We start from the raw sequence: 14118 nt of genomic DNA on the forward strand, positions 1-14118 counted from the left end.
AGACTTTTCTGACAAAGTATATTTGATGTTTTATATAAAAAAAAAACATAGATTATAAACATATACAAACAAAGTATGTGCCATATATATGCACTTTAATTGAAAATATGTGTATATAATAGCGAAAAAAGTAGTAATTTCATATATCAGTTGAGAGCAAATTATTGACTAATACACAAAATGTGACGGAAGGCAAGTGATTAAGTTCCGTGTTGAAATTGAAGTTTTCAGTCCATTCTTTTTCCATTGATTTCTTAAGTTTTTTTTCATATTTTGGTTCCGAAATTTTTATCACTTATTAGTTTTATGAAATACTATATGCTTAAAATATTATGGGGTAATTTGTATTACTACTATGAAGAAGAAACTAAAGTTTGTGTCTGAATTTGCAATTGAAATTACCTCAATTTTAAACAGTCCAAACTTCGCAAATTTTATAGATTAGAAGAAAATAAAATACTAAATAGAATATTTCGACATATAAAAATGGCTTCAGGAAAAACTATTTCAATTAAATGTAAGCAAACATACACAATTTTTCATTTTGAAAAAGGGGGGTTGAAACTCTCCAATATACTACTAGTCATTAAAACGACTTTTTTGAAAAATGTGACCGTACGAAATTCTGACGACAGGGCAAAAACTAAAGAAGACATATTTGTCTTTAAGTTGAGACCATTTTTAGCCGTGTGTTATTTGGGGAGATTAAACTCGCGATCTAGACGACTTTTTACACTTCTGTCACCGCACTATTTATTCATCCAGCTCAAGCGTTTCTCTAGCGTATACCTGTACGTTACACGCACGTAATATATACGCTACATGTACAAGCGCGTTGGAAATGCTACAGATAATTTTGAGACACGTTTAGAACACATTGTATACGCTTCAACATAGTTCGAATTTAGCTAAAACGTATGTGGGTGTGTTTGTAACAAACATCCCATAATAAAACGTCCAAGACACGCCGGATTATCGTCCAAGATACGACCTGGACGCGTCTAAAATACGTTCAAGAGATTTTTTTTCCCTTCGAGGCGTGCATTCCATCAACGTTAGACAAACGCCAGGCAAACGCCAACAAACGTTACTTGAATGTTTGATAAAAAAAAAGTTTATTGTGGTCAAGCAGATGAAAAAAAAACCACCTTGATTTTGAATACCCAAACTGTCTTAAAAAAGATATCCAACATTAAAGATACTTGGAGCACATTCTGTCAATTTGACAATAGTAATTAATAAAAGTAAATATAAGATAAGATTAAACATTTTGTAGTTTTACAAAGAAAATGGAGAACAGAACCTGAAGAGAATGTAATAAACTAGAAAAGCAAGAAAAGCATATAAATGAAGCTTTCATAGTATTACATGTGAAACTGTTACTAGTCAATATATATTTCGTTACCAATACAAAAAAAAAGACTAAAAAATCTGAATCAAAAAGAAAAATATTGGCATCAAAACGCTGCGGAAAATAAACAAGATAATTTATTAGCACTTGCCAATTGTATGTTAGTATCGCGAGGACGCGTTAAAAACGAGAGCTTGTCATTTAAGATCCACAACGAGAATTTAGTGATTATTCTTAGTAACATAATGTAATTGGGAGTTTAAAGCACTCAAGTTCATGCGTAATCGTTCATGGAGAATTTTTCATATGCGGTTTTCCGGCACAACATAATAACTAAGCAAAGTCATAAAAGACTGAAGGACATCTAGAGGTCAACATACGATCTTTAATAACAAAGTATTAAAAAGGGGTTTTTAAAAAATCTTCTATACGCCTATAAGTTTGAATAAATATATAAGGGATTATCAAAGATCTTATAAATGATAATTTTATTAAATACAAAAAAGATGTAACACAAATCAGATAAAAAAAGTACTTCATGATCTCTACAATACCAATATGATATAAACAACAACAACAACAACAACAACCAACGAACATAAACATGTGTTTTTTTCAAATCAAACCGAAAAAGGCAGGTATTACTGATAGCATAGGCAAACGCAACAACTGCTAATTTGATAAAAGAAACCAAAAAAAAAACATGATGTCTCACATTCTGATATTAGCGACTGTACCATACTGCAAAGATATTACATTCATCATTTAAAATCTAAAATTGATGATACCGAAATGTTGACCTGCTTATGCAATACTTCAGTGATTCTCTATATAATTTCCCCCACATTAGGAGAGGCCAGAGCACCCTGCTACCACCTAAATTCACCTCTGTGGTCGCTTTACTATTCTCCCATATCGGTATTGAAAATTTATTTCAAATGATAATCTCACTTGCCCGTGATGTTGTTATTTTACAGAAGAAGAGTGCTCCTTTTACATTGTATATCAAATGTGATCATGGCGATGTTTACGCTTCAATATTTATCCTTATTATTTAATTTCTAATAAATTAAAATAACATTTTAACTTAAATTGATAATCTGGATGTTTATCTTACAAAGTGACGATATTTAATTTTCATAAAAAGTAAAAGATATCCACTTAACCTTTTAAATTGTACAGTAATGAAATATAACACCGTTTTAATTTTGAATTTAATGGCTGGTCCCTTCACTTGGAACTATTGTTTATATAGTTAAAAGTCTAAAAGCTTTAATTAAATAGAATCACTCTTCCGAAGACGACAGGTGGAATATATTTTCCTTATAGTTAAAGATTATTAAATGTTGTCAAGTTTGTGTTTCACAGTTATCTTATTATTAACTCTATGAATACGTTTATTATTCAAAATAGAAATTGATCTTTCCGTTATCGATTTCAAGATTCTAAAGTTATCTTTTAATTAATATGTGATTTATAATATGTCGAGATTTATATCTGGAAAATTAATTTGAATAAGATAAAAAGCATGAGCAAAATGTCACCAAATGAATCAATAATCCACAACTTAGACTTGGGTCATTCTAAAACCGGTAATTCTAAAACCGCAGATGATGATGATGACCAATTAATAATTATTATCGGAGATAAAAAGAAATCGAAAATTGTGACTGAAAGAAAACACCGAAAGAAGAAAAAGGTCAAGGACATGTGGGAGAATGAAGATTTCATACAAATAAAAGGAATACAAAAGGCACAGGAAGTAGTTAATAAAAATTTACGACAATTACAATTGGATAAAATGAGGATAAGCCGTAAAGAAGCGTCGGAGAATATTCGACGGCGTCGGGAGATGACTCAGCAAAAACAAGTTTTAAGAGAAGTCCTTCAAAAAATGAAAGGTAGGGGAGATTTGTTTAATTACGAGCGAAATTTAAATGAAGAAATCAGTTGCGACTCTGACAAAGAAAATAAATTAATAACTAACAAAAACACAACTAGCACGCAATCGAAAGAAAATAATAATGTTAGTTATTTGGACAAAAGATTTATTCATAACGACAACAATAAGACAAATATTTTACCGCCATTGGTCAGGACGACAGGAAAACCTAATTTGTCGATGGCTACAGAAAGGAAAAGTCCAGTTTCACCGTCGTCTGCAGATGACATCATTCCATCAGATACTAAACAGAAGAATACCGTTTACGGTGCGTATAAACGTTCAATAGTTGTAACGATACCGGATGTGAATACCGACGCTAGTCTGTACACTCAAAGATCTGCAAGACGTTTTACCAAGAGTGCGAGCTCAGACAGGCGCAGTGTAAAATCAGATAGTGCAACTCAGTGTGATAAGGAAGAGGAGATAACTCTAAATAGAACAAATCATCCATCATCTGCACGTTCAAGGTTAACGGATTTACCTCCCATAAAATTCACTCTTCAAGGACTTAACGGACCCCCGGTATCTTACTACGTGGAAAAGGGAAATATGGTAAGCTATCGACCTAGTTATGGTGTTCCAACATCAAAATTACCCGAAGAGAAAACGACTAACCCAACCATGGTTGTGTCTCCTCGGAACTCCTCGGTCAGTATTCCACTTGTCCGAAAAGAAGCTTGTCGACCAAAGGATAACCTATCAATCGTTGGTAAAAATCCTCAAATACCTCTATCACAGCATTTCTTCGATACGGAAGCACATCCAGCATTTGTAGGGAGGGTCTCGAGTTACGATATTAGGTCAAGCGTTTCTCCTGATTCTTCTGGTGGAAGTTCGAGAACCTCTCCACGACACAGTATGAGAGGATCAAAATTGCTTCGGAAAAAAACAAAAGAAACAGGTGTGAAAAAAGAACTTCAATACACTACTGCAACTGGATTTGTTATAAGTGAATTTTCAATGCAAGATCGTGTTCCAAAGAAACCGAGTGTTAAAGTAGAAAAACAGTCAGTCCACGAATTTCCCGTTCATGTCCGTGAACGCTATATTAAAAAGAAACTGTTGATAGCCCAAAGTGACAGACAAGATGCTGTTTCGTGGAAAGTACGAAAATATATAACAGGTGAGTGGCAATGGATCTTTTATAGGGTAGTTGTGGCTCAGTATATTAACATAATGGTACACAGCTACTTTTGCATAGGTACTATTTCTGTACTAAAAATGTGTAGTACTGGAAACCTACTTTTAATATTCAGCACTATTTTGTTACTCTAAAATTATTGTAATATTCAGGTACCTGTATTTTACAGTACTTTATTTATACTTGAAATTTAGGTACCTGTATTTTAAAGTACTTAATTTGTACTTGAAATTTAGGTACTACAAATTTTTGGTTACTACTGTTACATTTTCAGCATTTTTAAAGTTTTTCGATTTCGAATCTCTTAAAGTTATGATTTTCAAACATGAAATATTGTATTATTTCTGTACCAAAATATTTAGTACAAATCAAGTACTGTAAAATACAAGTACTTAAATATTACAATAGATTTAAAGTAAAGAAATAGTACTAAATATTAAAAGTAAATTTCCAGTACTGCATTTTTTTAGTACAGAAATAGTACCTATGCAAAAGTAGCTGTGTACACACTGAATTCGCGGGAATTTACCTAGTAAATAAATATGAGACAGCAACCCATTGAAAGAACTTGAAAGCAAACAAATAACGAAACAACAAAACACACAGACCTAAGCCCCCCCCTAAGAAACAAATACACGACACGATCAATCATAGTCATTTTTTAAGATCGGAGGCGAACACACCTTCCATATGCGTGGTTTAAATGTATAATAACCTCTGTGTTGACAGGCCAGTGATACCTGTAGTAATTCATTGCATTTGCGACAATTTTTACCAAATTAAATCTAACATTTGCGTCATTTACAGGTAATAAATAACGGAACAGCTTACAATATTTATTGCTATATACATCGCGAATAAGATTTCAGTTTTAGAGTATTCACCATCGGGAACTATGTAGGCATATACTCTTTTCTAATTTCCATTTTGAATTCTAGATTTATTTAATTTCACCCAACTTCATTCTCTGTTTGAATACAACTGTTTTTCTTATACTATTTATCTGTAATATTAACGCTATTGAAATGTTTTATTTTGGCGCAAAACAAAAAAGATTTGTGTCGCTAATGAAAACATATTCTGGCGTGAATGAAATTCCAATTGGTGCAAACACAAAACACTGAACTATCAAGTAGACAAACTGCTTAATTAGCTCGACTACCATGAGCATTTGTTTAAAACGTCAAATACTTAATCCACTGGGTGTGACCTAATTGATACGTTGTCTTGGATACAGTATTTGTTTAATTTGTTTTTGCTACGAGTTAGCCATAAGGAAATGCGAGTACGCTCAATGCGTTAATCAGTGTCTATTTGTTGTGTCCCATTTATGGGCATTATGTTTTCTGGTTTGTGCGTTCGTTCGTCCGTCCGTCCATCTGTCCCGCTTCACGTTAAAGTTTTTGGTCGGGGTAGTTTTTGATGAAATTGAAGTCCAATCAACTTAAAACTTAGTGCACATGTTCCCTATGATATTATCTTTCTAATTTTTATGCCAAATAAGAGTTTTAACCCCATTTTCACGGTCCTCTGAACATAGAAAATGATATAGTTTTTACTAAGGAAACATTCTTGTTTTTTGTCGATTCCATGAGTCAAGCTCTTTTCAACTGATTTTTATAAGTTTTGCTGTTAAAATTATCACTTTGCTAGTAGGTAAGGGGAAGGATCTCAAGCGTCCGCACACTTGTTTGATATTTTGTATATGTCTGTCCTGAGCCCAGAGCCTGTAAATCTGTGTTTGCCGTTTTTTGCTGTATATCATATTTTGGTTTTTTGTTTGTTTGTTGTTCTGTACATATATCAGACTTTTGGATTTCTCATTCAAATTGTTTTACCTTTCGTTAGGATGTCGCCTTTCAGGGTTTGATAAGCGGTGTAGGTTTTGCTCATTGTTAAAGGTCGTACGGTGACTTTTAATCGTTGCTTACATTTACGTCATTTCGTTTCTAGTAGAAATTGGTCTCATTGGCAATCATGTCGCATCTCCCTATTTTATTATAGAACAATTAGAATAAATGCATAGTGTCCAAACATATACCGGTATGTTGTGACCTTATCAAATTAGTATACCTGATCACAATTTCTGTGTCATATAATAGTATTCGTCTTAACCTTCTACTTCTTAACATAAATTCAATAGATAGTTCTAGGTTTTTTTTCGAAATATAAAATGTAAATAATAAAGAGACAAGACCAAGAAGGCTAAACTTAACTATATAAACTAAGATAAGTTCAATGTAAATTTTCTAACGAGATTAGATGGAATTTACTGACGATTTATAAGCTTATAAAACTAACTGTAAATATTTTCTTTTCTTTTTATATTTATATAATATTGTTGACCTAATCGCCCATAACTATTGTCAACATTATTTGTATTTACTATGAAAATCTTACCATAATTAATAAAAAGTTTAAAATAAGTTTTCTTTGTTAAAATTTATACAACCCCAGATATATATTTTTCAATAGAACCGTTACATATTTGCATGAACAATAACCTCGACATTTTATTTTTAAATATTTTCTATAGAAGTGTAACAAAATACTTTTTTCATAATGAACTAATTTACTTTATTTAAGATACACTCTAAAAATTGTGTTTAGAGCCTAAACACTTTCCTAAACACATTTGTGAAACCGATTTTTGACATGTTTTAAATCTAAACATGTTTAATATTTAATGTGCTAACAGCCTAAACGTGTCAAGCTATAAAGTGCTTAGACTGTAAACATGTTTAGATGTAAAGTGTTTAGACTAGAAACATGTTTTGCTAAAATGTGCTTAGACTGTAAACATGTTTAGTTGTAAAGTGTTGTATCTGGAAACATGTTTAGTTCTGAAGTGTTTTGTCAGGAAACATGTTTAGCTGTGAAGTGTTTTGAATGTAAACATGTTTAGACCATTAAGGGTCGTGAAGAAACATGTTTATCGTTTTAGTGCGATAAGCCGTTACTTCATTAGACCCCAAATAAACTAATACTCCGGAAGGCTAGACTGTAAAACGTATGCTTTTCAATACTACATGTGTTCATACCATCACAAAAGGAGCCAAACGCATCAAACTAAGAAACTTGAATTTCCAATTCAAATTGATTGTGACTAATACCTTTTCAATCTGAATGAGTATTTTCTTTAATTCAATTGTCAACATTCGACTATTGCATTTTTTCTTCATTTCAAATATTCATTAAACAGTCTAGAACTTTTGAAATGAAATTATTATTATACTAATTCTAGGATTAAAAACAAAATTACAAGATATGAAACAAAGGAATTTATGTAATTGTTTATTTCCAGTTAATCATTGAACACAATCAAATATAAACTCATAAAATCTTAAATTCATAGCAACGTACATATACATAATATTGACCAATCAAAACAATTTGAAAATGTCCTGCTTTCATTTTGCAAGTCAATAAAAGCTTCTCCTTTTTTAGTACCCAACTGCTGGTCACTGGCCTGAAAGATAGAAAAATATTGATAAGCAACCAAGTAGAATTAATCTAAAAATATAAGTATACGAACTACAACACCAAAAAGTAAATGCATGATTTAAGATCAAGATAACAACATTAGAACCGTGGTATAAAAGCATAAATGTACTGATGAGTATATCAAAAATATATATATATATATATATATATAAAACTTCTTTTCATGCATAATATCATTCATTTGATCAAATATATATTGACATTTTTAAAATCAAATACACTTCGGATTCTTACCTAGCAATATACATGTAGTTGCTTCTGTGCATTATCTCCTCTTTTAGCATGTCAAGACAAATGATTTTCTCTGCACCTCTCTCATCTAGAATAAAACAATACATCTTTTTATTTATTTTGAGCAAATGTTGATTGTGCATTTAGGAAGTGCTTACTAAAACAATGAACTCGATATAACACTGGTTTTGCGAATGATGCACTCGGCAGATTCCGCTTCCCTTCATGTTCCATTATAATCTGCCGAGGAGTACCAAATGAAAATTGTCCTCATGAACTCCTTTCCAAGAACATATATATATATAAGGAGGAAGTTACAAATCAAATCTACTCTAACATCGTTAGGTTGATTTTCTAGGCACTTATTTCGTGTGATGGTTCCCCCTTTTTCTTCTCCTGCATTGACTATACGGTAGTGTACTTGTACATAATACTTATAACTGTCAATAATCATTTAAAATTGGCAGTACAAAATAAAAATCAGTATAATTATAACTCCTTACCTTTCTGAAACAGTTAAGTTACGGTCAGTTATGGTCAGAAGTAAACAGCGTGGCCTTTGACTTCGGGTTCTTTGTTTCTTCTTCCCGCTAAAAATTAGCACGTGGTATGCATGCCGTCTTCGGCCTAAATGTGTTGTAATTCTAAACGTGTTTAGGAAAGTGTCTAAATATTGAAAGTGCTTAGAATTTAAACACGTTTAGCTTCATATACTTGACGATGAAGCTAAACATGTTTAGCACAACAACATGTTTATTGCAAAGTGCTGAGAGCCAAAACATGTTTAGTGCGAAGTGCTGAGAGCCAAAACATGTTTAGTTTTTAATGCTTAGAAATTAAACACTTTCCTAAGCACATAAGTCTTGCAACACGTTTAAATTCTAAGCACTATTTTTACAGTGTATATATGATTGTATTCACAATCATAGAGAACCATACTACTAAAAGAACAATGGTATTGTTGACGCGCTGTACAGTGTTTTAAATAATGAAATATGAGATGTAAAAGATATGTTTATCTGAAATAGGAGAAATTACAAAACCATGATATTATCTGTTGAAAATGACACTGTTACATGCCTGTATGAAAAAAAGTATTTGGGGGTAAAGGAATGAGACAGCAATCGAATAACTTATATGTTTGTGTTTTTCATTTTTAGCCATGGCATTTTCAGTTTATTTTCGATTTATGAGTATAACAATAAACGGAGATACTCAAATATAAATAACGGAGAAACATATAACAATTAAAGAAACTAATTAATAGAGACAAAATTTCTGATAAAAGGAGCATGTTTCATGTAAAACAAAATGTCAAAGGAGAAATATGCTTAAACAATAATAATGTTAATCGCAATTTGAGACAGTCCCTTTGGTACAAAATGTATCTTTCGTCCTTCTTTTTTAATATCAAATCAAAAGACATTATAGTCCACAGACAAGTAGTAGACAAGTTTATATGCAATACTTCAAACTTATGTGTATCTAGTTCAGAAAAAAATGTGCGATCGACGATGATCCCCCTATAAAACAAAAACGGCATTGACAATAGAGATATTAAAACAATTGGCAAGATTGAATATCGTGGAACCTAAATGTGCTGTCAATTAAATAATGTTCTGCCATTTCATAGAAATCAAAATCATGATAATAAAACAAGCTACCTTCATTCACCATAAAACTTTTGGTATTTACACGGGTGTTGAGATTTGATTTGTGTTTGTACATGCGGGCAAAGGAGGAGGAGTTAAATTGAAATGAATATAGCACACTGAAATTCAGTATAGTATACAACGGAAGTGTATTAGGGACATACTAGTCAAAATTTCGACTTTTTGAAAGTCGAAATTTCAAAATTTTAAAAAGTAGAAATTTCAAGTTTTAGTCAAAATATCGTCTTTGAAAAAAAAGTTCACTGCCAATTTTATTTTTACTATGTCCCTAATACGCCTCCATAGTATACTGAAATGAAACAGAATTGGACCTGAAGAAGATAAGGTGTATAAATGTTCGACGAAAGATTTTTCTTTTAACTTCTTTAAATTTAAAGACCTCTGGATAAATTTACTTTCCAAATTTCAATATAAAAACTGGAGGTACGAGACGGACCTTTTTTCCGTTAAAACAGTGAAATTAACGAAATTACAGTTATGTTACATATGAGTTATATAACGTTAACGTGTTTTTTTTTTCCTAATTGAGGAAACATTACACGATAATTGGTTAAATTCATTGAGATATTTCTTTTTAATCAATACTTCCGAAACGAATGTAAACGGGGTTACGGGCATTCTTTTAAAAAAAACCACACAAGTTGTCCTTTTAACTGAATTCGTTATAATTATTTGCCCTTGATTAAAAATAATAATACCCACAGCGACACTTCATCTTAAGAATTCAAAATCTTATTTTTTTGTATAAATATTTATTATATGTGTAAAATTGGTTTTAAAAAAAGAATTGTTTGCAACATGAACGGAAGGGATGCTCAGAATAAGGCACCTAATCTACCTTATATGTATAACACCGACAGAAGTCAAAACAGCCTAAACAATTCTTTACCTAAATAAAATAAAATATAAAGTGATCATGAAACATGAAATTCCTTTTTATGACATGCCATAAATATTAAGATACTTTATTTGGTTTTCAAGTTTCCTAACAGCAGTGAAATCGAAGATTAACATCACTGCGGGCTCACGGTTTCTTTTTCAAGAATCTACGCGTATCCATTGTATCTATATCACAGATGTTATATATTGTTTATTCAGAACGTATCGGAAATAAACAGTTTTAAAACTGTCGAATATAGATTGTTGACATCTTGTGAAAAAAAAAGAATTATAATGGAACACTGACTCTGCTATCTTTTTTTTTAAGTACTATACAAGGTCAACAACTTATACAGTGTATATTGTAAATGTCATTGAACTCGATATATAAAGCAAGCATTTACTGTTATAGTAGAATCTTAATAATAAAAAAGATGCAAGCATCCATTTGATGACAATAAATTCGACGTCGAGCTTATCTCACAAATTTTGAAATTTTAATGTTTTCTGATGATATAGTACTTATCGGGAAGTCCGAGAAGGAACTGCAGTGTCTGCTGGATATAACAGCAAAATTTGAATCAAAGTGGAATTTAAAGTTTAACCCAAACAAATCCAAAATTTTGATAGTAGGTAAACGCTGAGATAAAACTAAAACGTCTCAGGGTTATCGTCCTTCGATAAAATACAAATATTGATTGGTGATTGTGTTTATCAGGTTGATCCCTATATCAGTAAAACTATGGTAACAAAACTGTTGAGTGAAAAGTACTCTAAGAGATCATTGGTTTTGGAATGTTTAAGAGATCATTGGTTTTAGAATGTTTAAGAGATCATTGGTTTTGGAATGTTTAAGAGATCATTGGTTTTGGAATGTTTAAGAAATCATTGGTTTTGGAAAGTTTAAGAGCTCATTGGTTTTGGTTATGGAACCTAAACTTTAAATGTTATTTGTTTATGTAATATTTTTTACGTTACTTTTAGTTTAGTTCATATTTTTATATTGTACAAATGTACATAATGGTTATGTCTCTTATGTAAGATGATGTCTTATTTTACAATGTACCAATTTTGAGTATGCAAATCTTATATGAATTATTGTCTGTATATATTCATAGCATATCTTAGGCCCGAGAACACAGTTATTTCTTAGTGAATTTCTTTTAGACAATAAATTCAAATTAAAATAATCAAACCTGCTCTTTCTCGAAAAGATTTTTACAGTGTAGTGTACTTCTAGTGGTGTTACATTTTTAATATTAAAATGCTGAATTCATATATTTTATTTCTATTTTAGACCCGGGATCGTTTTCTAGTTCCATATCTAAAGATTTTTCATCTCCAGCTGCCTTGCCTACTGAAAGTTACAGATCCTCAGTAGACAATGCAAATTCTGTACCTCAAAATAAGAGAGACATTTCAGACTTATTGTTGCGTTTGCTATTGAAACAGAATCCTCACAACCATGTACAAAGGGAGCGAACTGTGCCGTCCGATGACAAAATTTTATCAACGTTCAATTCAACGAAATCGAAACACGAACGAAGCCACGACAGAGTATCCGAAAAGATAAAGAAAACAAACTAAGCTAGTTGTTAAAATTAAACTTTTATTTTTTTGTTGATTATTTATTTAATTTAAGTTTATTAAAAAAAACAACATCTTACAACGCTGTATTTTTATACACACTACGCCAACTATTATCATGAAACTATTGTTAATAACTCTCTATAAATTGCGTGAGTCATTTGGTTCTTCTCTGGGTTTATCTTTATCAGGAATGCTCAAACCCAATCGTTTAATTACAAGGAAAAGGGGTCAACTGACCTTTTTGGTCATGTTGACTTATTTGTGGATCTTACTTTGCTGAACATTATTGCTGTTTACAGTTTATCTCTATCTATAATAATATTTAAGATAATAACCAAAAAACAGCAAAATTTCCTTAAAAATTTCCAATTCAGGGGCAGCAACCCAACAACCAGTTGTCGGATTCATCTGAAAATTTCAGGGCAGATAGATCTTGGCTTGCAAAAAAAAATTAACCCCCATGTTTGAATTGCTCTTAATGATTTGGTTTCAGAGTTATAAGCCAAAATCTACATTTTACCCCTATGTTCTATTTTTAGCCATGGCGGCCATCTTGGTTGGTTGGCAGGGTCACCGCACACATTTGTAAAACTAGATACCTCAATGATGATTATGGCCAAGTATGGTTAAATTTAAACCAGCAGTTTTAGAGGAGAAGATTTTTGTAAAAGCTAACGACGGAAGACGACGACGACGGACGACGGACGCAAAGTGATGAGAAAAGCTCACTTGGCCCTTCGGGCCAGGTGAGCTAATAAAGGTGAAGAAACGTTCGGAGCTATATGACCAAAAGGGACATATAGAGTATAGCCAAATCATCTCGGAATTAACTTTGATTTAAAAAGTTTGAACCTTTGTATTCAGCTCCGTTTTCATATCATACACGTATCAGTGCAAATTTTGTTCTAGATATTTTATGTAATATATCTAAGAAAGAAACAACTCGATTCAATCATTAATATATCGAGTGAATGTAATAGATTCAGATACAACTGTATGTAAATCAGGGATGTTGGAATTGTGTCGATGAAACGGTACAGAAAAAAAACGAAAGGCACTTAGTGGTTAATACATGTTCATAATAACGCCCTCTGAAAAGAGGATATTCAAAAGTGGAAATAGAGTTAATAGGGTTGCCATTTTTGGATATCTTAGAATTCAAAGGACCGTTACTATTTCATTATATTGAAAAACATTTGGCGAAAAATAACAGAATTATTCGCCGACGGTGAATAATAGGATTCTATACGGGACGGGCACACTTTGTTTCAAGGGAATATTTTTTTATGCAATTTGTTTTATAAAAGTATTTTGCCTTATTTGTGAGATTTAAAGCTTTCGCGAACTTTGTCAAGCTTCGTCAGAAACTACAGATCCTATACTAGAACGATATCTTTATTGATTTTTTTTTATATTAACGGCATTCATTTTGTGTTTTGTGTCAATTGGCAAGAGAGTCAACAATGTTGTCGTTGTATGACGAAAGTAGTTCAGATAACGAAGGAGGTATCAAAAAGATTAGTTTTTCTGAAGACTGGTTCTTTTTATTCATAATACTTTCATCAAACAGAATAAAGCTTATAAATAATTGTCAACAAAGACAACCTAAAAGCTTATAGTCATACTTATCATCAACTTGAATATTTGATGTAGGTCCAATGTTCAGAAATTCAGTACACAATTTCATGTCAAAACCATTCTTCATTTGTGCTGGATGTTGTTGACACCATTACGAAAAAATTCTTTAAAGGTGATTAAAATTAATGTTAGTCTGAATTATCAAATAACACGAATGTGCCCAAAG

This window comes from Mytilus galloprovincialis, chromosome 8, assembly GCF_965363235.1.
Source record: "Mytilus galloprovincialis chromosome 8, xbMytGall1.hap1.1, whole genome shotgun sequence".
NCBI lineage: Eukaryota > Metazoa > Mollusca > Bivalvia > Mytilida > Mytilidae > Mytilus > Mytilus galloprovincialis.